The sequence below is a fragment of the Poecilia reticulata genome, linkage group LG11, assembly GCF_000633615.1.
Source record: "Poecilia reticulata strain Guanapo linkage group LG11, Guppy_female_1.0+MT, whole genome shotgun sequence".
Classification (NCBI taxonomy): Eukaryota; Metazoa; Chordata; class Actinopteri; order Cyprinodontiformes; family Poeciliidae; genus Poecilia; species Poecilia reticulata.
The window spans coordinates 22,804,237-22,830,697 of NC_024341.1; the positions used below are offsets into that span (position 1 = coordinate 22,804,237).

The following is a 26,461-nucleotide window of genomic DNA, read 5'->3' on the forward strand; positions in this document are numbered from 1 at the left end:
CTAGAATAAAATACAATTTGCAAATATGTTCTGTTAATTGTGACAGATTTTAAGAGATTAAAGTTGTTATTGTTTTTTTTTTAAACAACAAACAATTCTGCGCTATATACATCATGTGAAAACTCACCCAAATCTAATTGTCAAAGAGGCAAAAGAACCCACCAAAACACTGATATATTTGTTTATAAAGCGGCATTTTTGTGATTAAATTCAATATAAAATCTGATTGCAACAGGAAAAGTAAATGCATAGGAAGGYTCCAGGGGCAATTAATCACTGGCATCCATGCTGTAAGTCATGAAACAGCAGAGTGGAGCAGACCAGGTCTGCTGGAGCGGAGGACAGAGGTGCGTGGCTCCCACATGCCTGCGTGTTTCCACCGCAACCCGACCAGCCTTTGCCTCGGTCCGCGGGTTACAGCTCCACAATCAAACTTTTCTGTACATTTCCACGTCACCTGGACGCCAAACATAAATTTGGCATCCTATGCAAATATATGCTGACGTAAAAGATCATGTGGTTTTTGTCGTCGATCCCCCCTATGAGCAACGAGGAGGCTTTTTTTTTCTCCTCTCTACTGTTGTCTTTAGGTTAGCTATGCTACAATCTTTACTGTACCCAGCGCTAGCTATATGCGCTCCGCACCGCACCACTCTGGATATCTGGGAATAATCAACTTCCAGCCTGTCGCACCCCGCAACTACACACCGCTCACAGGTAGGACGCAAGAAAAACTTCTTATTTTTTAACAGCTTTTGGRAAATTTTGACCAAAGTGACCGCAAAAGTGAAGTTATTAGAGGCGGGTTGTTTTGCAAGCCTGCCTGACTGACTGGCTCCCTCTCTCTGCCCTGGCTGATGCCGCTGCTAGCGACCCGTCCCCTCCATCACAGCCTCTCAGAGTGGGAATCACCTTGCTATCACCAATCGAAGCTCCACGGCAGCCAAAGTAGAAATAAAACAGTTTGACTCTTGGCTGTCAGGTAACTTTAGTTTGTTATGTGGGAGCATTTATCCTCGGGTATATTTTAAAGCAGTTGTCAKAGAAGTGAATTCCGTCCGTTTCGCGTTGTTTTTTCGTGGGTAGATAACTTCTGCCGTCCCCCCTCCAAGCACCGGTGAAAGTGCCCATAATAAATTTATTAGCCAGGGGAGCTAACCGCTAGCCAGTTAGCCCCCCCGCTAATGACGGGCAACCCGGTGAAGCTAAAGGGCTTTAGCBTTAGCCTCTCCCCGCACACAAGCGGCACAAAACGTGGCTTGCCCGTTTCTGGATGTTATCCTTTCATGTCGGGAAATGTATTTGTTTTGGTTCTTTTTCCTCTTCGCCTCTTCCACTCCGAGTCAGCGTTAGTCAGCCAAGTGAAGTAGAAACAAGAAAAAAATTCCAGCTTTTTCTTTTTTTTTTAATAAGAAAAAAAAAAACAAAAANAGAAGTGAATTCCGTCCGTTTCGCGTTGTTTTTTCGTGGGTAGATAACTTCTGCCGTCCCCCCTCCAAGCACCGGTGAAAGTGCCCATAATAAATTTATTAGCCAGGGGAGCTAACCGCTAGCCAGTTAGCCCCCCCGCTAATGACGGGCAACCCGGTGAAGCTAAAGGGCTTTAGCKTTAGCCTCTCCCCGCACACAAGCGGCACAAAACGTGGCTTGCCCGTTTCTGGATGTTATCCTTTCATGTCGGGAAATGTATTTGTTTTGGTTCTTTTTCCTCTTCGCCTCTTCCACTCCGAGTCAGCGTTAGTCAGCCAAGTGAAGTAGAAACAAGAAAAAAATTCCAGCTTTTTCTTTTTTTTTTAATAAGAAAAAAAAAAAACCAAAACAAAAAACGATGACACAGTAACAGTGGAAGCGAGTGGCAGTTTGGGCTGCGGTGGTTCAAGTGTTGTTGTTGCCGCTGTACGTAGGTTCAAACCGGGGTAGCTAGCAGACAGCCAGTCTGGCTGGTTGGGTCATCTGAGGTGAAGCAGCCGCAGCGGACTGTATAGAAACATAAACGCAGCGTATGGTTGACTGCTTTTTACACTTTTYAAACCCCAAAACAAACACTTAATGCACTTTACTTTCGACTTGAATTTAAACCAACTTTCTCAGGCGCTAGTGAGASATTTTCTGTAAACATAAGCATACTGTATTTAAAACTGTTATAAGTCGCAGATTGCAACGCAGTGCCGATTAAGTTTGATACGAAACAGCTTTACGCTTCAATCAAATGCTCACGGCAGACATGTACAGGACTGTGTGGACACAATTAAGTCGATAAAGTTTGTTGAGTAATGCTTTTTAATCGCTTTAGTGTTAAACATATAATCGCTCGTTGATTTGGCTCGGAAGGCTGGTGAGCAGACGCTGACTTCGTGCCAAGGAATGACAGACTGGTTTTCTTCTGGTTTACATTGAAGCAGGCTGAATGCAGCAGTGAGTATTTTAGTGGCTCCGAGCAAGAAAGTATGTTTTAGAAAAAGAAACGGAGTTTTAATGGAGATTTAGTATTCTTATCAGGGGCGTTTTAGAAAGTTTTTGAATTGGTGGCCGGATGGGGGGGGGCACTAATAATATGATGTGTGTAAAAAAAAAAAAAGAAATCATAGTAATGCGTCATAACAAACGATCTTATTTAAGACCACTGTAATTACATTTAGACAGTGATAATATAATGCATATAGGTTTAAAATATGTGCTGCTTTAAAATGTGAATTTCAAATTTGTGTCTCTTTAATTTATATTGAAAACTGAAAGATTGGACTCCAAAATAAAAAAAAGTAATTTCAAAGTTTAGAAAAAAAAATAGATACTGCTATTAATTATTCAACAGTCGATGATGAATCTTCTGCCTTTTCGTGGTCAGAATAAATGCCTGTAAATTGACTCGTAATAGCCTTTTGATTCATCCCAAAGGTCACATATGGAAAATGATATTTTCACCATTAAAATGCCATTTTGTTTCAGGACAGAGAACATTCTGTCCTGAAAGAAAAAATACATTCATCTGGAATTCTTTATCAAAAGGCGCACTCTTTATACATCCCAAAATGAAGTACAAAAATAAAATAAAATAAAATTGGTTTGAAATCTGAAGCTTGTTCAGGCTGATTAAGCAAATGTTCTCTTATCAGATCAGTTGATTTTTGATATATAGGTACTTTAAAAAATKTACACTATTTGGCTAATTTAAAATATTTCTTTTGATGTTATCATGATTGCAATAATGATACAGCAACAATATTATGTGTATCTTTAGGCTATTAAAGAAAGTTTTTCAAACTGTTACTTGCAAAAGSAGATCATTTTTATTAATTTTTGAGAGAACAGTAAAGGCAGTTTTGTAATAATCAATCAAGTGATTGGAGTACATACAATCACTGGCAACATAACTACTGATATTAGCATGACAAATCTGAACTTGAACTTACAAGATAAATATTTGAAAGTGACATTTAATTTCTGAAAACTGTGCAGGTGTGGAGCAATGCAGTGGTGCCACTGATTCTTGCATTGACCTTCTTGGTGTATGCTGGTAAAATGGATAGAAATTTATCAATAACGTTGCTTTTTGTGGGTTTTAGTCAATTTTCTGAGTAGAAATTGAGTAGCAGTTAAATACACTTAGAGTTGTTAAATTTAAACAATATTTTTCAAATATTTCCTTTTTAAAGTCATGCTAAATATTAAGATCATTTTTGCATATCATGCTTACTCCCCCTCGGTAAACAGCAACAAACAAAAAATAAAACCTAACTGGTTTATGATTAGGTAGAGGTGTAATAAATCATCCAGGTCATGATGCTCTAAAATGAAACAAGACGATAACACTTTGGCAAAACAAAAAGTTAGAYGTCGTAACCTCCAATAAGAGGATATGTTGTCCTTTGGGCTCGGGGTTAAGCATTGAAACTTATTAGAAAGTTGTGAGGTTAGCGTTGTTGCYAAACTTGTTAAAGCTAGACGCAAACGTCTTTCTCCCATACAGAAACTTGCTTAACCACAAGTCCTGACATTCTTAACTTGCATTRCGCWGATGTACAAGTYATAATACAACCCTTATAAACACATCTCTGTTCTCTGCAGGACACGGCACACTAAACGAGCAAGAGACAAAACCTTAGTACATTTCTAATCCAAAGTTTTAGGTTGTATTTGCTTTCAAAGTAAAGTAGATAATGTTTAGATTTTAATTATTAATGTACATTAAGTTTTAACACTGATCTCATATTTTAAAATTGAACAAAGTTTTGTTACTAAAACTTACTAATCTCTTTAATTCCTTTTTATAGTGCAGTGTGCCATATAGAGGAGCTGAATTCCTCATAATTTTGCTTTCAGCTGGGTAGTTGACCTAAAAACTGCATAGAAGCCAGTATGATGTAAGGCTCCTCTATTCTAATGAATCCGCCTATAGTCAAACTTTTCCCTTTTTCCACGTTCACCCCCTCTGTGCACAGTATGTTCTCTGACCTAATTTCCTTCCCAAAATCTTGTTACATAAAATCATGAATAATTAGCATGCAGCTTGCTCGCATGCGGGTTCAGGCCATATGCAGTGACTTAGTTGCAAATGGAAATGCAGCTGTGACCCATCATTGTTTTTCTCTTTTTTTGCCTTCTAAATGATATGAGTGGAGTTTGTGAGCTGTGTTTCAGCTGAGCCTTTGACCTGCTGCAGTTTGATTGTCGTTTGAAGGACGTGCAGGCGGAGGATTTCTGTCAGGCTCAGACGAACAGGTGTGCAAACTGAATTTGGGCAGGTTTTACCCTCCACAACATTCCTGACAGTGTGACTGAARTGTGTCTTGGCTCTTGGAAATCATTGGAGAGCCTCGTATTTGGCAGCAGCTCCTCCTCTTCCTCTTCTCTCCCCCCCYCTCTCTCTCTTCTCTCTATACTGCCCGGTGACAGCGTTACCATTCACCTCCGCTGTATGGCTCGTGTTCAAAGTGTGTCAGATTTTTTWTTTTTTTTTTTTACCCCCTTCTTTTTAATATTATCTTCCTCTCGCCGGTTCTGGTTCATAATCACATTTCCTCTTCCATTGACCGACTTTTTTGTCTCATATTTCACTGCCATTGTATCTGTGCCGTGTCAGGCTTTTTAATCCTATGATATGGATGCAGGGATCAGTCGGTCATGCTGCCAGTCTCAGAATCAGAGCGCGCTCACTTGCTCTTTGGCTGCTATTTATTTGTCACAAACGCCAAGACACACACACACGCACACGCATACACACTCGCACCATGCAAGCGCCCCATGCCCTTTCCTTTCCTCACTACCATTCACACATCACACACTCGCTTTTTTCCTGCTCTGACACGCTGCCGTTCCCTTTGACACGTGCATTTTGCCAATTCTTAGGAAGTGCAGCTGTGATTTGCTGCTGCCACCTGACCTGCCACACTAAATGTGCAAACCCCTACGCATAGGAACATACACACAAACTCCTGCTCTCTTTTATTATCTGTGCTTTTATTTCACCATTTAGTCTGTTCACATCATTGGTTTCTTTATCGCAGAAAATTGCCGCTCAAATCACATTTTTTTATTATTATAATTTGTGGCAATMGAGGGGGGAAAAAAAAGACCCCATTCGAGGTTTGTGTTGCCCTCGGTGGCATTCAGTCATGAGGGCTCATGACAGCCATAAGAGCCTTGCACACAGTCACACATACACTATCCGACAGCTAATATCACATGCACTCTTTGTTGCRCTGGTAAATTGCTATTTATTTCTCTCTCTTGCTCTCTCTCTCTCTCTCACACACACACACACGTACACACACACAACAAAAGCATGCATGACAACTGCATGATGCACACACATGCCCAGCCCTTTCTGTCCTTCTTTCACCCTTACTCTCAAACATACAAGTATTTCCAGTGCTATCGGGTGCTTTATGAAATACTGAGAGGCTACGTGTGTGGGGGTGTGTTTGGGAATGAGAGTACGAGCGCTGCCAGGTTGTGTGTGAATGTAGTGGTGGTTATTCTGTGTGAGTGTGTGTGTGTGTAGTGAGTCAGTGAAGAACATGGGTTAGCCAGAAATCAACGTGCGTGTGTGTGTGTGTGTGTGCCAGTGTCCACCCCACCTCTCCGCTGGGGGAAACTCGACACATGCGCCGGCCCTATCGGATCCACGTTGCTGTTTTTTGAACCGAGCCCGCCTTTMCACGTCTGCTGGGAAAGTTTCAGGGGAGCTGAGTGACAACAAGGAACTAATTCCACCTGATTTTCTACCACACAAAATATTATCTGTTCTTTGTGGAGTGAGAATAAAGAATAAAGTAATCATTATCGGTGCTTCCTTGAAGCTAAATTGGAAATCTCTTTCAAGGATTTTTATTGGTTAATCATGTTTTTTTTTTTCTGCTCACAAAATTTAACAAGCCTCACATTTTGTTTTCCTGAGTTTTTCTTGTGCCCTGTAAAGACCGGAGCGTTGTGTGGACTCTTTCATTGCACACCATGAAATCAAATTCTTTAAAAATAATTCTTTTCTTTTTTTCTGCTGAGAGTGTGCACCACTATTTATTTCACCTGGATAAATGCTTTCTGGCAGGATTCAGTAATTTTCCACCTTGGACATGCTTCKGTAAGACATTAATATCTTCCTCTGCTTTCATGGTTGTTTATTTAAAAAAAAAAGTAAGAAAGTTTGTCCCTACTGGATATAAACATGCATCAGGTAATTTAGAAGATGTGTAGTTAAATAAAACAGCCATAATTTGAATATTTGACCCACCAATTTTGCTCTTTCTGGCACCTCTGGTTAAGATGTTTAAAGAAACAAACAAGAATGAACTTTTTTCTCATCGGAGAACAATAATCACAAGCTGGAAAGTTTAGAAAAATCCATAATTTATTCAGTCGGGAAAGGTCTAAATATATATATTTTTGATTTTTCATAAAATCATATGTGAACTCCATATGCAGGCTTTTTAACTGTTGTTAATACCTCTTCCCAACCCCGTTTTGCTAATGGACCACTGTTTATTCTCCTATTTAWCAAGGTGAGAGATGGATTTCTGACCATTTCTCATATCTTCTCCACACAGGTAAACCAATTGTGTATTTATTTGGCCAGATTGTTCTGAAAGACTTCACAACAACCTGATTTTAGTTTTCTTGTAGGACACCGGATTTTATTTATAACGTCTTGGGATGCACCGATGTGCAAATTTGGACTGATATCAATGTCCAAATTGATATCTATTGGGCTGATATCAATTCTCTGCTTCAGTTAATCAATCTGTGATTCAGTTAAAAACTCCCACAATCCTATGCTGCACTAGTAACACCGTCATGTGACCAAACATCTACCACATGGTCACTCTCCTCTCTCCCTCTTGAAACACATAGATGGCATCAACATGGAAGTAAACATAATTAATATAGGGCCCGTTTGACTAGTCAACCCAATACCAATACGTTAAAAAAGTACTAGCATTGGCCAATGACAATATTMATCAATAATAATATTCTGGTTTTTAGAAGAATTTTCAATGCCATTTGGAGTCCTAAGGTTCTCTGAGCCTTTGGAAGACGAACAGATCCAGAACATTAGAGATCCTAACTTAGTGGCTATCCTTTGTTTCTATCCCTTGTTTGACCCTACATCCAGAGTGATGGTTGCCAAAATGCTAAATGTTTAACTTGCATAACCAAAGCACTGGGTACCAGGTTAACATGGGTGATTCTAGATARGGGTCAAAAGGGCCCAGTGCCCTTGTTCTGAGCCCTGTACTGAAGAGATGAGGCTAATTCAGTTTTTATGATGTGCACTGGCACCAAAATTGTAACTAATTGGTCCCTTAGTCCAGTTTTATTTCTTACCCTCRCAGTTTTACTTTAACAACAAATTAAAAGTTAAGGTGTTGCAATTTTAGTATTGAGATAGATTTAATTTGCTAGATCAAAGGTCAGCAACCTGTACCTCCAGAGCCACAAATGGCATTTTGGCATTAAAAAACAAACAAACAAAAAAAAAAACCAACATTCACCCTAGTCTCCCTGGTTAATTTGGTCACACTCGACATATTCATGTTTGTGATGATAAACTTGAGCCTATTTTTATGGGATGCCTCACAAACAACTGGACAGCATGGTTGTAGTGTCTGATGGTTGACCTGATGACTGCCAAGATTTAACTTTTTGCTTCATTTCTCTAATGGAGAGCTCTCAAGTTATTTATTTKATTTTATTTATTTTTACCTCTGTTAACATCCTGCTCAGTGTCAAGACATGTCTGTAACTCATTCAGGCTTCGAGAAAGCGAGAGAGAGTCAGACTGAAAGAAGATTWCCAGGAGGGCTGAACAGAGGGCTGCTCAAATTTTGTCATTTGGAAGATGATGACTTTGGAAATGTTGGCAAAAAATAATAAGTTAAAATGCTTTTTTTCTGTGTTATTATAGCTCTGAAAGATCAAGTAGAATTAGCTAAAATCAGCAAGTCAAAGCTGTACTTGAAATGAAGATTGGAGATGCTGCTTAAAATTTGGAATGATGCATCCCTCCATGTTAGTCTGAAATCAGTTTGGCCATAGAGCATGGCTAACACACATGGGTTTATGTACCGGTAGTTTAGAGCAATGTGCAGGTAGGTGTATTTAAAGACCGCTGCCAAACAAGTTATTTTTTTATCAGCTTCTATCACTCTTTTAAATCTGTTGTCCTTTACTGTTGAATGAGTCAGCGAAATATGGTTCACATCTAACCATAAAAACGGCAGAACCACCACTAAAATTCACGTTAGCTTTTGATGCAGAAGCTTTTTGCACGACATAGTTTTTATTACAGAGACAAGGAGAGGAACACAACCTTTGTAATTCTTTAAATCTGAGTTAAAATTTTTTGAGTGTAGACATGAACATTAAGCTCCCTAATTGTAACCTTAAATAATTGATTGAGCACTTTACATTTTTTTTTTTTTTTAGTTCATATGCTCGTAGATGGTAATTTCTTTGAMTTGAAGCTGCTTTTATTCAATATTATGCCAGTGCAGATTATGGGGTTTATGGAATTCAACCTTTTGGGCTTAGATTATACAGTTCGACTGCAGACAATAACTCCATCTGTGAATAAAGTTTTAGTAAAAAGACATGTAGCACAAAGCTAGTGGCAGGTTTTTGTTGCATTCCCTTGACACGATGTCAAGGGAATGGCTGCTCTGGTGCTTTTAGAGAACTGTAGGCATGAGACTTTTATATGAATGTGAACATAAAGTCCATCATATTTTCTTTTTTCCAGGAGAATCACACAATCAGATTTTGTGTTTTCAGTGAAATGCCCCTGCCTTGATGCTGACTCTTTCAGTGTGTTACTTTCTTTCTATCCCTTTTTGTTTTGTTTGCGATTCCATAACCGAATATATTTAATGAAACAGATTTTCATTTTTCTGCTTCATTGATCAGCATCTTTGTCACAAATCAAACTGTGCTCGTATTTTTTATTTTTTTTTTTACACCCGGGTGTATTTCTCTGTAGAACAAATAATCTTTTTGGCTTGGAAATGACTGGAAGTATTCAGATTTATTGAGGATGTGTGTGTACGTTTTCACAGTGGATGACATCGATGCAGCAACCACATGCATTGCTTCATAAGTCGCTCAAAAGGAATGCAAGTGCACATTTCTTTCTACCTTTTGTGTTCACTTATAAAAAATACTGAGGTAAATGCATCTTGTGACAGATCTATATCTTTGAGCATCTCGGTACCGGAGAGTTGTGGCCAGTGATTCAGAACGCTGAAGACCGGGTTATCCTGAATGACTCGGCTCAGAGACGGTTTTATTATTGATTTATTGCCAGGCTCTACTCAAGAGGTTGATATGCATCTTTAATAATCCTCTGAAAGCCCATTTTCATTTACAAGACAGCTTTGAAGCGCACATTTTAGTTTAACAGGCTGCCTGAGCATCTCAAAGGTGCTTTGTTTGGAATGGCTTCAGAGMTGAAATGAAATATTTCAGACCCCTACATCATACAGGACAKTAATAACTTGTTTCTTTAGGGTTCACTTTACACCRTGCTTGATGTAAATACAAACAACTACTGTGCCATAATATTGATTTTAAGAATAATAGATAACTCAGAATTGTCCACATCTGATCTGACGCTCGTTGCGCTTCCACTTTATTGCTCTGGGTTCTCGCCTTATGCAGTATTGACCTATTAGAGCTGAATAATAGCTATAGGGACAGTAATGTTTATTCATTAAAATGTCTGAGTATCTTGTCATCTGCATTCTGCTTCAAAGGCTTTTACAGGCTGCCACAGACATCAGCAGGGAACGCTGAATACTTAGAATTGTTAAAAAAAATAAGTCTGGAAAGGAGAAGGTCAGATTTTGGGAGTTTTGCATTGTGACACAAGAAAAGGAGATGCAGTCCAAAAATGTCACAATCTGAAACTYAACATGGGTTAAAACAGAAAGCAAAGAATAGAATATGTCAAGCTTACTTTACATCCAAACATCATGTTTGCCATAAATATGCAGAGATAAAAGCAAACTTCAATTCTATGGCAAGAAGAGAAATGCAAATAAGTTATTTACCAGCCGAGATAAGACAAACTCAGTTGTGGGTGTGTGCTTGTCAGCTGTGAGCTTTGAAAAGTGATTAATATTAATGCAACATGAAAATGAAACAGGCGTCCTTTTTCTCGTATTCGCCTGCAGGACGAGCGGTATAGAAAGCTGGTCCTCGTCCAGCCCTGCAGGGAGTTGTTTGACTGGGAAACAAACCGGCAGTAAACCCGCTGTCCTCCGCATGATGAATTGTCCGTCCGGGCCAATCACTGACAAATGTGTCGCCTTGTTTTTGAGCTGTTGCTGCAGTGTGTCCCCTCTGGGCCAATCAGTTTAACATCGATCTGTAGCTCAGTGCCGCCCACTGCTTCATCAGCCGCATCTGAAACAGCTCGGAGGGAGGTCACATGATGTTTGAGAGCCGGATGTAAAATAATAAAAAAATAAAAAAGTCAGAAAATGATTGGACACATAGCCGGTTTTTGAGGGGTGCTTTTGCAGGAATGGGTCGGCTTCCTTTGTCTTCAACGAGAACCTAAACAGCTTTGTGGGGATTGAAAATTGAGTTTGAAGTGTGTCTTTTATTAATGAATGATCCCTTGTAAAATAATAATAATAAAAAAAAGATTGGTGTCCTAAAAGGCTGTTTATTAGAACAGTTTCAAGCTGTGATATTGACACAAATTTACAAAGACGTATATGAATTAATCTTTAAAACCTAAAAGCACCATATATTCCCACTGCTGCTGATATAAGTTTAACATTTATTGTTACCGTGGTTGCAACAATATAATATTAATCATTTGATACTGATTAGAGAAGCAATGAGAACTTGGTTTCTGATCGTAATCAGTTTCTTTTTCTTTTCTTTTAGTAACTGACATTTATCATTGACCAGTCGATCAGAAACTTTACTGAAGACACAAAAGCTAAAGAGTGCTACTTAATCATTTAAATAGTTGGTTTGAATACATTCAATTGTGATGTTTTAGCAAAAGTCTGCATTCTCTTGGGAATATATATGGAAACTGTTAGCTAGCAACGCTAACTAAATCTTATTTAGGATGCTTTTAGCTTCTTCTTTCTCATATATATATATATATATATATATATATATATATATATATAAAGGTGAGAAAAGAAACTTATTAGCTCCTAAAAACTGATTTCTAATTAGTGCATCTTTAATTTTTAAGACCTAGATTTTAATAAAACAAACATCAGCTAAACTTAGTAGTACGGCTAATTCTCTACTTTTATAGAGTACAGCGATTTTTATGATGTTTGAGTTGAATATGCCTTTCTTGAGAAGGTTCTGTAAGCCCGGTTACTGATAGTGTGCAGCAATGTGTGGGGAGGGGCAGCACTGTATTTCTTTGTTTCATTCTGTGGAAAAAAACAAAAACAAAAAAAAACCATACCTGGCCATTCATTAAATAGACTTTGACTTGAAAAAACTGTGATACTTGTTTCCAAAAAAATATTAAATAAAAATGAACAGATCTTTATTTTTTACAAGGTGAAAATTATATTAAGCATATGCAAACTGCACTATTAAGGTGTCATTTTGACAGAAATTTCTCCCTATCCTGATAAAAGTTCCCAAATTTGTTTAATGCCATCAATCATCCAGTGAAAGGAGGTGTCATTTCCCTCCCCCCCTAATTTTTAGAGCGAAACACTTCAAAACCAGATGTTTGTTACTGCTGCTTACATTATTTCTTTTTAAATCTCCAAAAAGTCATTTTTTATTCATGAAGAGAGAAAAGACTGCTTATTTTCTCATTAAAGCCTGCAGTGTATTGTGTGTGTGTGTGTGTGTGTGTGTTTCTCAATTACTAAACACATGAGTGACCAGCAGCACTGATGGGCTCATCAGACAAAAAAAAACTCAAAAAACAACCCATCTTAGATTAGCTTCCCTCCGCCCCTGAACTGTGAATTGTTGAAGCACCATCTCCCTCCCCACACACTCCCCCGCACCACCACCAAACGTCTCCTTGTCTGGATCGTTAATTTAAATCTTGTTTCAAACCCTCATTTATCCAGAAAAAGCTCACTGAGCACAGTTGCCCCTTTTTCATCAGCGTTCTCATTGATATTCATATGTTTCCTCATGTTCACACCTGGGGGCTGCCCACAAACACCACCGTCCAGATTCATGAGAAGCTCCTGCAGAACATCAAGCTGCTCTGTGTACGAGAACTTCAGCTCTACATTTTTTATTCAGTTCCCCCCCATCCGCTCCTTTATGACCTTCTCAGCTGRTGCGCGCTCATAGAGTGGAACTTTGCGGACGCGAGACTGTCTCTCAAAATCTGCCTCGGCCGCTCCGCGTGCTTCTTTGTCTCTGTTGCTGTTTGACAGCAAATCCTGTGCTGAGCAACCATAAAACTGCTAAAATCAAGTGGAAACTGCGAGCGTTAAACAGGTTAACAGTGTAGCAAGTAAATTAAATGAGTTTCCAACGTTCTCTGTAACGTCACTCTGAGACCATATAAATTTCACAGTCAGATTTGGCTGCACATTTTCTGATTTATTTTATATTTTGTTCTTCATAAGCTGACAGAAGGAGTGTTATTTTCCAAGGCTAGAAAGCACCGTATTATTGCTGCCTGCATGTCAAGAGGTGAGACTTGAGCCCACTTTAACACCTTGTTTTCGACATAGTTCTCTGTGAAACTGACGTCAGCTCATGCGGTCTGTCAAACTCCCTTTTAAACATATTTTTAAGAGTGCAATCTTGCRTGTTCATGTTCCACCAGCCTACAGCATGCTATTGTGATATTATTGATCAAATTGGTTGTGAATAACTCACATTTTCCTGAATCGCTGTTTTTTTTTTTTTGTTTGTTTTTTTTTGTCGTCCAGATATCCCCACTCCCGCTGTGAACTTTAGCACATCATCCACAAAATTTTATGTCAGGTTACGTTAGGATATAACAGTTAAGAGTATCAGAGTAGTCAAATCCAACCACCCTGCTAGGCTTTCAAAGATTGGATGCAACATGCCTGCAGCACTGYCTTCATTCTTTGTGGCTCAATGTGTTGGGAATGTTCCTCAGAGATTTGATCCATACTGACAAACATTTTMTCCASATTWGTCATCTGCATATCATGATCCAACACTTCCCATAGATGCTCTACTGGATTGAGATGTGGTGACTGTGCACACTTTTGGTGAACGGATAACTCGTAATGATGCTCAAGAGTGCAGTTAGAGCCTTATGAGATGGTGCATCCGAAGATGGGTGCATTCTGATGGACATGTTTAGCAACAATGCTCAGGATGYGGTGTTTAAAAGATGAATGAAGGGGCTCAAAGTCTGACTAGAAAATTAAGTGCCCAATTAAAAACATTAATTGCCCATTCAGGACTTGAATACTGAATAGAAAATATTCTAAATMCCATTACACCGCCACCAGCAGGCTCTACTGTTTGAACCAGCCCCAACGGCTCTATGATATCATGCTGTTTATTCCTAATTCTGACCCTGGCRACTAAGATATGGCTGTTTTAGAGAAAGTATTCCTTTCCTCCAAAGCATGTTATACACTCAGCTGCTATTCACTAAACTATTTTTGGGTCAGCCCCCATTCAAAGTGAGGATTTGTCGATCAGAAGTTTCTGGAAGCTCATGGCACCAAGCAGCATTCAGATGTTTGGACCTCACAGAGTGCCTTTCCCATGTCTAGCTGTCAGAATGTCCTGAGTCACTGCCAAGTGATTGGTGATTATCTTGCATTGAACGCATGCATCTAAAAGTGCATGCGAGGTGAGTGTATATTATCRGCTTGCAGAATGTTAAGAAACCTACAGACTTGGGTGTACTTCAGTCACACATCTTCAAAGTGAACTCAATGCAGATGTCCGCTAGACATACTTCAATTTTTAAGTATGCGTTCTCTGTTTCACAGTCAGTAGCTTGACATGAAACAGTATTCACATCAGACTGCTTCTYATGCCACACTGRACTGATAAGTTCAACAGTTTGTGCARCTACTTTGAAAGACGTGCATCTTCCAGACTTTGTGCCTCACTGATCAGTACAGTAACTGCTTTGGTGGAGAAGAAACGGAGCTAGGTGCCCTACTAGCTTATCAAACTTGCTAGTATTGATTCGGATTGTAGGAAACAAAGTATTTTTTGGTCACGAGAWATGTAGGCAGTCGGTGCATTCAACTATGTCTGAGGTCGGTGTGCGTGTGGCCCACTGAATACGCAAAGTATGCCCAAGTATGGTTGAAATACAATGTCCTGCTAAATATTGCATCCAGGATGTCCTTGGAACTGCGACTGTATGACAGTTTTGATTTGATATATTGTGCAGCTTTAGTGAATTGCTGGGAAATGTTTTCAAGTGGCTAAATTAGATTTCGGGAAATGATCAAATGTAGAACAACATTTGATCCTAGCGTTTCACTGCTAGGGGAAGCGGGTGCAGTAGATGGATGAATGGACGTTTTTTAACTGTCAATACTGATTTCCGAATTTCTTCGAGGTCTGACATTCCAATTCTGATTTTCCTWTTAAGGACAATGAGTCATTCAAACTCAYTCCCGAGTCTGAATGAAATTCAATTATTGTGACAATCAATCATAACAAACATAGACAAAAAAATGTGTATATTTACTTGTAAATGTGCATGTTTTTTTGTRGAGGTAGTAGTTTTGAATCAAACATTGTGGCATTATTTTCCTAGCCTTTATCTTATTTTTAACTAAAGAACATGCTGCATGTTCGTCTGAAAAATGGTGGATGATTGGTATCAGAATTTCTGATGACCAGTCAGAGCTGATGGTTTAAAAATTGGATAAGTAATTGTTGTTTGCTCCTTTTACAGGAGTTCTTCAACTACCTCAACCCTCTCTTTGAACCCTATACTTGAATGTTTGTGATTCTGCAAAAAACTGAAATATTATCCCCTGAATTTGGTACCTGCTGAGCACAATCTACTTCACTTTTGGTGTCTAAGGTTGCAGCTGTTATTGCAAAAATGATCTTAGTCTTATATCTTCCCTTAAGTAAATATATTGTTTTTGAAAGGTTAAAATGTCCCAGGGCATCTAAAAAACATCAGGAAAGTTTGCTGTATGACTCAAAGTGAGGATGTTTGTTGACATTGTTTAGTAAACGGTCAAAAAAGGTGATTCTGCTCTCTATATTTATTCCACAAAAAATGTAGCCTAGAAAAATAAATGTAAGCATAATGCTCAGGAGTTTTTTATTTTAATAATTTACTKTCTGCCAGCCTCAGTTGTTATTCGTAACACAATCAACATGGAACATCCGGAGGGAATTTCTTCATATTTGGCACAGATATTGATTTGGACTCGGGGATGAACTGATTAAAATTTGGTGGTCAAAGTTCAGGATCACTTTGACCTTGCAGAACGGAATTTTGGCCACAGCTCAAGAATTTGTATGTTGCATTTTACACAAATGTCCACCAGGATAAAGTTCCAAAGTGATAAAACTTTATGCAGTTCAAAGATCAAGATATTTTTTCTGGACACAATTCAACTCATTATCTCATGAGCAGAAGGGGGGGGAGAATGAATGTAAACAGGAGCATGACTGTTTGGCAGAAGGACTYAACCRCGAGGAGATAATTTAAGTTGGTTTCTATTTTCATTTTGGAAAGATTGAATTAACCACGTCATTCCAACCTGCTGCTCTCCACCTTTAGGAATCACAGGAATCTTCTGGCCTTTTAGGCTCCCATCCTTTGCTCGCACAGGCTCAGTGCAAATGGAAAATTGTTTCTTGGCTGCAGCCTGCAGAAAAACAAAACAGCTCTGTGTCAGGGCTGGGGAAGCTTTCTATTCAGGCGACGTTTCTATGAATCACAACGTAGTTACAGTCTGATTCAGGTGGAGGAATGAAGCAGGCCCTTGGTTCCGCTGGAGGAGCAGAAAATCTCTGAATACATAGCAACTACGTCGCAGAGTATAATTTGCTGCAGAGAAAATTCRCAGCTGTGACTTAAAGCTTGAGAGCGTTTCCCACCTGATTTGTTACCAACAAACCCAGCAGAGGAAATACATGSTTGACCTGTCAGAGTGTTGAAGGCAAGCTCGAAAAGGTGGAATTAAGTTTACTCTTTCATGCAGTGTGTAGTGGTCAGAAGAATGTAAAAATGCATTTMTAACTTCTATAACCTTGGAAAAGAGTACTTTAACTTCACATTAGCCTTTAAGCATCGAAACATTTTTGGTGATTRGTCTTTTGTAGTGGATGTGTGTAGCACAAGGTGATTTWAAAARRAAAAAAAAAGTTGCTTCGTACCAGACGAAAACGTTGAAAATGAATATGGTGCTCAGAAGTTAGGAACTGCGTTTTACAACCTTCACCACCCTTTCTGAATTGTGTGGCTGGGTGCTTTCAAAAGGTGATTTAAAAACGGGACAATGCCATTTAAAAACCTGCAGAAGAGTTTTCCCTTCGCCTGCATATGGGCCAGTGAGCGTGAAGGGATTAACTGCTTTCAGCATTCTCCATCAGACTAAAAAAAATCCCTTGATTGCTTCTTTACAAAAAATAAAAATTCAAAGCGCACACTGGTTKGATAATTATAAGTGCATAATAGAAAGCAGCTATATTTTTTTTTTTTTACTTGGTTGTTGAACATGTTTCATTCTAAAACTAAAAGGCCTTTTTATTAAAGTTTTATGACTTTTTGTTTATTTGTTGAGGAGATAATTGAAAGGTCCAAGTAGGCCTGAGTGGGTATTGGATTTCTTGAGTAGAAATATATATATAAAAATAATGAAGTTTTCCAGCAGACACCAAACCCCCTTTTTGTGTTAGCTGCTTCTCTGTTATTCTCTGAAAATATGCCAAAGTATTGTGCTGTGGCATTTTTAATGGGCACTGTGGTGGATTACTTGAGTATACAAAGTAGAATCTGTCACATCTTCTAACACCAAACCAGCAACCCTCCACTTTAGCTCAGAGACATCCTGCCAACCTGTCCTGTTAACAAGACATGGAGCGACTTCGGCAGAGAAAGTAGTGCTGTGGTTGGTCTTTGCCCTAAGCTGCACTTAGCTAACGCCTATTTTTGTGGCTCTGTCATATTGTTCTTTTTTTCCACAACCAGTGCATTAAGTGTTTAACAAGAATGTATTATAAGGTTAAAAATACACAAAAACATTAAAAAAAGGCACAGAGACCTTATGCCAACCATAAGGTCTGTCAGGAGTGCCGWTGTTTGGTTAACCAACAATGCTGGTCATAGTTTTGCACTTTGTCAGTGTAACAATACGGCGTGAGAGAACTCGGGTTATGCCAGCTCTTTGTATGATATCCAAAATATAAGATTTTTAATRGACTTTTTAACAGTTTTGCCACTTGTGAGTTTTGCCACTCGCGGTTCATTATTTCTTGGATTCACCTGGTCGCAATTTTTTTTTGTGGGAAAAAAAAATTCCCACAAAATTTTTATTGATGGAAAAATGTCTACTGTTATGCTCGACAAAATCTTTTTGTYGAGCATTTCTAAAATATTTGACAATAAATACATCTTGGGAAGCTGAAATTCTTGAWCAGAGTCTTATTTGCTGTTTGCAAAGCAGCCAATCCAGGGTGCCATTTTTTTTCATTGGCACTAATTGACTTTACCCTTCAAAAGCAGATATGAGGAAGGCTTGTCTCAACAGTAACTTCTGCTGTAGTGCCAAAATGAGTTTTCAATTTRTACTATTGTATATGAASATATATTTGGTRTTTGAATTATTAAACTAGTTGAAGGCATAGTTTGAGAGGTCYCAAATATTCATGGGTTTTAGCTATTCGCCCCTGGYGGTGGTCTCTTACCCCACAAATACAAAGGGTTTACTTTACCAGGAACTGATCCTGACTAGGTCTGTTTAACACATGTTTGACTAAGAATAGTCTCTACTGAAATGCACCAATCAATCTGGCAAATATTGGAATTTGTTTTCCCATGAATCTGTCTTTAAATGATGATCAGAAGGTGAAATACTGAAAAATGTATTCCTCTAAAACCTCTCAGAGTTTTCACTCTATAAACACTCCAACCAAATTCTCATACTTTGATGCACTTTTTGGAGTTGTGGTTAATAAAAATTTGCTTTTTTCATGATGGGTAGCGATCTTGTAATTTCTGTTGGTTTCAAAATGATTTTCTTTATTAAATTGGTGGCTGGAGCTTTTTTCTTTTCACATACAGTTGTTGGAATTAAAAACTGTGATTCAGCAGGCCAGTTCTGAAAGAAAATTGTAAATCTTTCATCGGCCAGGAAAAGCCTAATCAGTGRATCTCTGTGAGAAAAACGGCATCCACTCCACTATGTAATATACTTTGCAATTTTAAATAATAGGCTACATTTAGCTAGCACCTCAGCTTGAAAATATTCTGTTAAATAGCTAATCCTTTTGCAATCCTTAACGCATCAACAAAACCCTTGTGCTGCTGAGGCAACCATCACACCAAACGTGCTGAATGTGATACCCCCCAATGGAGGCTTATTCAGCTCGAATGAAAGAATCTGTTTCACATCCAAGTGGGGAGAATGTTACTCTTCTTCACAAAACTGTCCCTTTCACATTTTTAGAAGAGAAGTCTAAAAAGGATATCAGGGGAATTGAACCTGGGGCGAAAACCGATGCTCCAATCAATCCCAAAACCCGATCAGTTTCATCTGAAGCAGCCTAAAAGGAAGGATCCCTGATAAGGACGATCTCGCAAAAGAAATGGATTAAATGCGACTGTGCTGTCACAAAGCTGCTGGTCTGAGTGAATGAAACCGAGAAAAGAAGTAGTCAATGGAAGTGTAAACTCAAACGCTTCTTATAACAATGAGGAAGTAAAGGAGGCATGCCCAGATATGTTCCATCTCTGAATGCTAATAGATGTTAATAACCTATTATTACTGCATTGAATTAGACTACGGGGAAAAGAACATTGTGTGTGAATAACGGCGGGTTTTGTGTCAGAGGCCAAGAGGTCGAGCTCAGTTGTGTCAGAAATTAGAATCATTTGAGATCCCCGTTAACCGCTGGTTTTCACAGCTCGGCTTCCTTTGAGGAAAGTACGGAGCGTTTGGATGATATCCCGGCTGAGTACCGCAGGCCTTCAGCGGGTTCAGAACCACATCGCTGACATTCTCCTTTTTGTTTGGTTTATTAGTCTTTTCAGCTGCTCTGTCGAAGGGATTCTGGTAACTTCATGGAGAGCCAGGTAAATGTCAGGATTCAACTCAACATTTACCTCAAAACGATAAAAAAAGTAATTCCGTRTATTTCTATATACTTGAAATAAGCAAAGTTTTGTCTTAKCARAGCAGAAAAATATATTGATTTATATTTTAATATAATGGGGGAAGTAGGAWTAAGTTTCACTTTTTGAAGGGTTTGATTTTATTATAGCTCCGGGATCATGCTGTTTTGTTTTGATGTCACTTTATGGGTGTGTATTTAAAATGTGAACAGGGTGTGCAACAGTTTAAAACCAAACTGCATTGTTCTGATACATGCATRAGCCAAACTAAACAACTAATACCAAAAGTCTTCTGTAAAGAGAAACTTACTCCATCAAGAGGAACATAAGGTACATTTTTTATTACCTCATGATAATTTAATCATTGTTGAATCAATTTGTTATAGTCCATACAATTAAATAAAAACCCAGATAAAGTTTCAGATMTATTTGATTGCATATAAGAGATGACTGTGAATCGGTTTTGGCTTTTGTGCCTGATTGGTGTGCTATAAAATCCAAGCTGTCCTACATATTTTTGGATTATTGGAAKAATTTGTTACGGTGGATCTCAAATCAGTATAATAAAGTATGTACTGTATGGCTTGTGATTAGGATTTGATTTCTTTCAAACTGGTAAAAAAAAAAACAAAAAAAAAAAAACCTGAATCTCTTTGGTTACTTGTATTTTAACAGGATCAGTTTGTATACCTTTACACTTTCCTTCACTTACACTTTACTTTCTTTTACTACTTTTCCTTTCTGGTCTGTGAAAGATTCACATTGCTGCAAATGTCTCAACCAATTAAAACGATGAATAAGAGCACCTAAAGAGCACATTCTTCACCAAGGCCAGTGCTGTATTTCACTTTTTTTATGTGTGGTTTTAAAAACGGCGAGAAAATAATTTTATGCTGGACACATTCTGAAACTCTTCAGCCAGTTTTCTCAAGATTATACAGCTCTCTGTATAATCTTAGAAAAAGAAAAATGGACAAACGGCTCCTCTTCTTTTTTACCATACTGTTCGAATAAAAGTGGCTCAAACGTGAGGCGTTTTTTAAATCACGTCTGAATGATGTTTACATCTCTTCTGAGAGCTGCTTTTCTTTTCTGAAGACAACCACACCACTTTACTCCCTTTCTGAATTTTTCTCATGTAGCTCTGAATATAGCTGTCAAACCAAAATCCCCAAATATGAAGTAAATTATACATGAACTGGTGCTAAGCTTTATCCTTCCTGTAAAGCCATATTTGAAATCAGCAGGATTGAGTATTTTCTTTTCTCTTTTTTTGCAGCTCCCACCCTGTCGAGAGGCGCAGTATGCAGGGCAGAGTAGTGCAGGTATTTGTCATAGTGACCTCTTTCTCCATGTGCGAAACCACTGTTACAGAAATCTGAACAGACAGACTCTTGAGTTTTTTGCAAAGAGCCCGACTCCTGCTGTTTGCCACCGAACAGCCGCAGTAGTATTTTGCAGTGAGTTTGCTCACTTTCAGTGTGTGTATAGGAGGCTCCTATACACAAAACAGGTTTCCTGACTGTAGTTCAGAGCAGCTCACTGTCACTTTCACCAGGGAGTTGAAGTGACTGCTCTTTAAAGCAAGTGCTAGCCTGGGTGGTTTTTCTATTAAACATGCTCTTGAACTACTTTTTTTTAATGGAGCCAAGGAAGTAGACTACCTTACTTGCTTTGCCATCGATTAATTTACAGAGCATTCAGTTGAATAGAGGTTTGGCATTGGTTGTTCTCTTTATTGTATTTTGTTCATTGGCTCTCACTGGATCTCAGTATTTGCACTCTGTAAAGTATTTTCCATATATCAATTTGTTTTTCTCCTGCAAAGAAAACAGTCTCTAACCAAAGGACCTGCCGGACTTCGTCTGCAGTAATGCAGGCGCTTTCCTGGTGTGGTGTGGTGAAGAAAAAGCTGAATTGAAAATCAAAGCTCCGGATTAACTGGTCCGTCTACGTTCCGGCACTTAACTATGGTCATGAGATATAGATCATGATTGAAAGAACAAAATCCAGGATACAAGCCGCTAAAATGAACTTCCTCCTCATGGTGGCTGAATTCAGTGGTAGAGACTGGGTGAAGAGCTCCATCATGTGTAGTAGAGGCTCTGCTTCTCCACATTGAAAGGATTCAGTTGAGGCATCTGATCAGGATGCTCATGAACTCCTCCATTTAGAGGTCTTACAGACATGAGGAGACCCTGAAGAACCTTTTTCGGAGGGAATATATATCGTGTCTGACCTGGGAATTCCTTTAGATTCCTTGAAGATGTTGCTTGGGAAAGGAATATGTAAGGTTCCCTCCTGGACCTATTGCCTCCATGAGTAGACTAAGCTTTTAGAAACACATAAATTGCAGCTAATGATGCATTACATAACCGACTGAGCCCTTCCCTACGTTTGTTCAGTAGTTTAGATAAGAGTAGTCATTTCCCAAAGTTAGGAATCTAAGGTTCAGCAATGGACCATCAGAGAAGAGATGTCACCTTCTAGTGCGGACTAACAGCACTGATTCTTTCAGCATTCAGGCTGTAGGAGAGCGAGAGAGAGCTGGACAGAAAAGCTGCATTCTGTTTAGTCTTCCTGATAATTGTAGTCTCCGCTTTATCCAAATACTTTCAACTTCTGTTGGGTTTGCAAATGTTAGCAGTGTTTTCAAAATTTCTTTGACGTAAAGTCTTTTTAACTCACAAAGGAATACACACAGAGACCTTGGTTTGCAGCTAAAGCTATGATCATTCCCAAAAGAAGTGAAAAGTCATCTCAGGAAAATCTGTAATGTGTAGAAAAGTTGTAATCTCCTTTAAACCTTTGGTCAAAATAGTTTTCATGGGGCTGAGTCTCATTCTTAGAGAGGTTCCTGTGGCAGGACTTTGTTTTCTAAAGGTTGCGTTTCATTGGTCTCAGTAGCCGCTATCCTGCACCTCTTGGTTGCATCCTGACTACCAAATGCCTGAATCAAATGGCTGAATTATCTTCTTAGCATGATGGCAAGTTTTTCAAAGGCCTGGTTTTGTTTAGATGGAAAACCTAATAGTTATGTATCAGTCTTTTTACACATGGAGCAACACTTGGAAATTTCCCTGGTAATATTACTAAATATTTTTACTCCTGTTCTACCTGACATATGTGGCTCCAGACAGTCAGCATTCAGACAGAGGGAATTATAAACTTGTGCAATAAGCAAGCACACTTAAGCTCATATGTTTCCTTCTTCACTTTTTATTGTGGTTGAAAATTCCAAGTTTTGGTGAAGTGTAGACAAGGCGTAAGCCACAGWGACTATTTATAGGCTTAGGCGGCTCAGGGCTTGCACCATTCTGCCATTTCTCTGCCTGACTCATCTCCATGACAGGATAGGAACTTATGTGTTTCTTCACCAGCCGCCAGAGGCGATGGGCTTTCCAAATTAGTCAGGCACTCCTTGCTCTTTTACTAGGCAAATTAATTGAATTTAAATTTGTTTTTAGGAACATCCGGGCTTTTTTGCTGGTTTCTTGCCAAAATGAGAGTTACTGCAGGGAGCAGAGATCACCCAGATGCATTCAAACTAAGTCACTGTGGCTAGGGCATAAGCTGACTTTCTGCTGAAAAAAAGTTTTTAATTTGCATCAACAACCAAATTACTGAGTACACTTTGAATTAAACTTTAATTTTACTTAAGCTGCACTCATGAATGTTTATTCTACATTTTCTGATGAGCATAATCAAAACCAGATTTGGGATTTTTAGAATAATTAGATGAATACTGAAACCTTGAAGCTGTTCTCAATTAAGGTTGCATATTCTTCTYGGATGGTAACCGGCCTTGTACAGTTTTTAACATGAGTTCTTTGAAAATTGACCATTAGATGCTGAACTAAGAACTTTTGAAACCATTTCTTCACTTTCTGCAAAACCTTCTCATTTTAACTAATCAAATGAATACATGTAATAGAGAGAAACTTTGGCTACATAAGGAACAGACCAAAATCTACTAGCGTGACATCTTTAAAGTTTTTTTTACAGCACTGCAATATAAAGAGCAAACTACTCACTTCAAATGTGACTTTTTTTTTACATAGTTATGAATCTGGGATTTTCTATGTTTGTCATCTATTTGGATGGATTAAATACAGAGAGCAAAAACAGTTTATTAAATTCACTGAGTGGAACTTATCAAAGATGTGCTGATTTTGATTGCTTACAAATTAAATAACGTATACTTTGAGAATAAAACATAGATTGAGATATTTAGTCTGTTGCTTATTTTTCTGTTTTAGTATTATCATATTTTCACATGTCCACAACATTAAGAAAAAGCTTTCTAACCTGATGCAAGTTAATAGGCTAAAAATGATGCCATGTTATTGTAATTGATTTGGGGGAGGAAGGGAGCTGTTATGTTAAACTAGAATCAGCATGTGGCAATTTAATAGAAATCGTATGCCAGTTTGAAACTTGGCTAATAAGAGCACAAAAATAATATTTTAATCAAGTTTTGTTGCACATTATTGACTTGCTGTGTTTTGGCCAGGGGCAGAAAAGAAAGCACTTAWTCTTACTAAAACTGAGACACAAAGTTTTGTGTTTTTGACATGTTGTAGATTATTAATAATTTTGTAATGAGAATCAGCTGAGAAGTCGGTGTCAACTGGGTTGAAAGGCACAAATGTTTTGACACGCAAAGATCTCTGCAGCAKAGGCCGCAGAGGCTGCTTGCTCATGCTGTGAAAACRAATTCTCAAAATTGTTTGAATAAAATAAATGTGAAACATWGGCAAAAGCAACAAACTGCATTGGCCAGTGAAGGTCCGGTCGAAACTCCATCAGTCTGCACCTTCATCAGTACTCCTCAAACCTGAAACGACCTTCCCACTCCTGTCGGAGCAGAGCTGCAGCCCTCCTCTGAGTGTTGGAGGTTGAAAACTAATCTGTTCAAGAAGTACCTCACATCGCCATCATGTTCCTCTTCAATCATCCATCCCTTTCCAGCTTCCTCCTCCTCTTCCTCCCTTTATCCATCCTGAAGTAAAATTAAAAATCTTTCCCTCCTCTGTCCCGGTGCTTTTTGGATTTCATTTAAATTCATTCAGCAACAYTGACTTTGACTGTTGACCTTTGCGCTCTCACTGGAACCAAACCTTTATTATTCACCAGTCTGCACTGAGGCTTACAACAGCTAGGATGTAATTGTATTTAAGGAATTTTAAGGTTCAGTTGAGGGACAGGTACAAAAATCATTTGCAAAGTTGATTCAGAGTGTGGGTAAAGAGAGGTTTTTGTCTAAGTTTGGAGAACATTTCGAGGTGTTACGCTGTAAATGAATGCATTTAGGAAAGGGATAAAGTGTATTTAATAGCAAGGGCATCTTAGGTGAAAACTAGAGCCCTGTAGACACACCAACATCAACGGATTCTGGGAAACAGAATCCGTTGATTTGTTTCCCATCATAAGAGATCGAGAGCAAAGTGTTCTTTGCTGCAACTTTATTGCCTTCCTGGGTTCCACTCAGAAGCAAGAAATCTCCCCCCACCCCYGCAACCTCCTAAAATCGAGAAAGGGACAAATCAAACTCGCTTCTCAATTCACTCCTGAACGACAGAACAAGGGTCTGAATGGGTGAAGGAGATCCAAAGGGAGAATTAGAAGCCGGGCTGTTACTCGGACTTCATGTTCAAAGGTGCAATTCTATTTGTAGTTGAGATGAGGAAGAACTAGTGATGAACCAAACCCTTTAAGCATTTAWAAGCAAAGCAAAGGACACTTTATGCCAACAGCTGTGGGTTTGTAACCCTAATCCACTTAAATGTTTGAAAGTAAAGTGCAATAAAATTTAGAATTTTACAAGGATTTTTTTTTTATTAGAACTTCATTTGTTTCCATTCCTCAGCAAATGGAAACAAATGAATAACACAAACTGAAAGTCCAAGTAGACACTATAATGTGAGAACAACCTTGTTAAAACATGGACAGTGTGAAGAATAGAGCTGCCTACCTTCAATGAACTGCTTAAACCAAAACCTTCCCATCTTTTTTTTTCCAAATTCTCTTCAAGTGCTTTTTTCCCAGTTTCATGTCTACCAAAGTAAACATTTCCTATTCTCTAATTCATGTTGTTGAGAATAGCTGGCCGGTTGGACTTCCCTTTGCCTTCAGAACTGCCTTAATCGACTTTCTTGAGCTTTACATAATTTTATAATGTTATTCCCTCATCAAAAACATACGTGGGGGGAGGGGGTTTGCCTTGAGTCTTTCATGCATGTTTGAGAAATCTTTGAAACTCCTGTGGAAACCATTCAGGTGTGCTAAACGCCTGTGTGATCCGAGCGCTAACTTCGCGGCGTAGCTTCTCCTCAGAGTTGCGGTTTCCAAGCTGGGAGTTGGGAGTATTTGAACTTCATGCWTCAGAAGATGTGTACACTGGTCTTAAAGGGATGAAGAGGGACAGCAGCAATACTCAGGTAAGTAACTGAGGGGTGTACAGTATGCAAAAAAAAAAAAGAGAAAAAAACCACCTCACCACCTTTGTGAACTATTATTAGAAGGCAGAATTGGTCTATAGCTCCAAAGTTTACTCCCCATTCGGACCCAACCTTCTGGAACTCAAAGCTACAATTCAGACTCTTTGGTAYGGGAAATATTTCTTCTGTTGMTGTTCAGTTTTGGAGATCCTGTGTGCAATTTCATGTTCCTGTTCTGACAGGAGCAGCACTCAGTGTGGTC

The 26,461-nt window shown here is 38.7% G+C and overlaps 1 protein-coding gene across 2 annotated transcripts in view; it reads left to right on the top strand.

Moving 5' to 3' along the window:
* The first annotated feature begins 297 nt into the window (after nucleotides 1–297).
* The window catches only part of LOC103472793 (zinc fingers and homeoboxes protein 2-like), a 159,124-nt gene continuing 132,960 nt past the window's right edge, over nucleotides 298–26,461 (top strand). Inside the window, exons 1-2 of one of the 2 annotated variants that reach the window (XM_008422629.2) lie at nucleotides 298–717; nucleotides 21,039–21,084. The gene's annotated coding sequence lies outside the window, so the exon portion shown is untranslated. The remainder of the gene's footprint in view (nucleotides 718–21,038; nucleotides 21,085–26,461) is intronic. The other variant, XM_008422628.2, reaches the window with a different exon arrangement.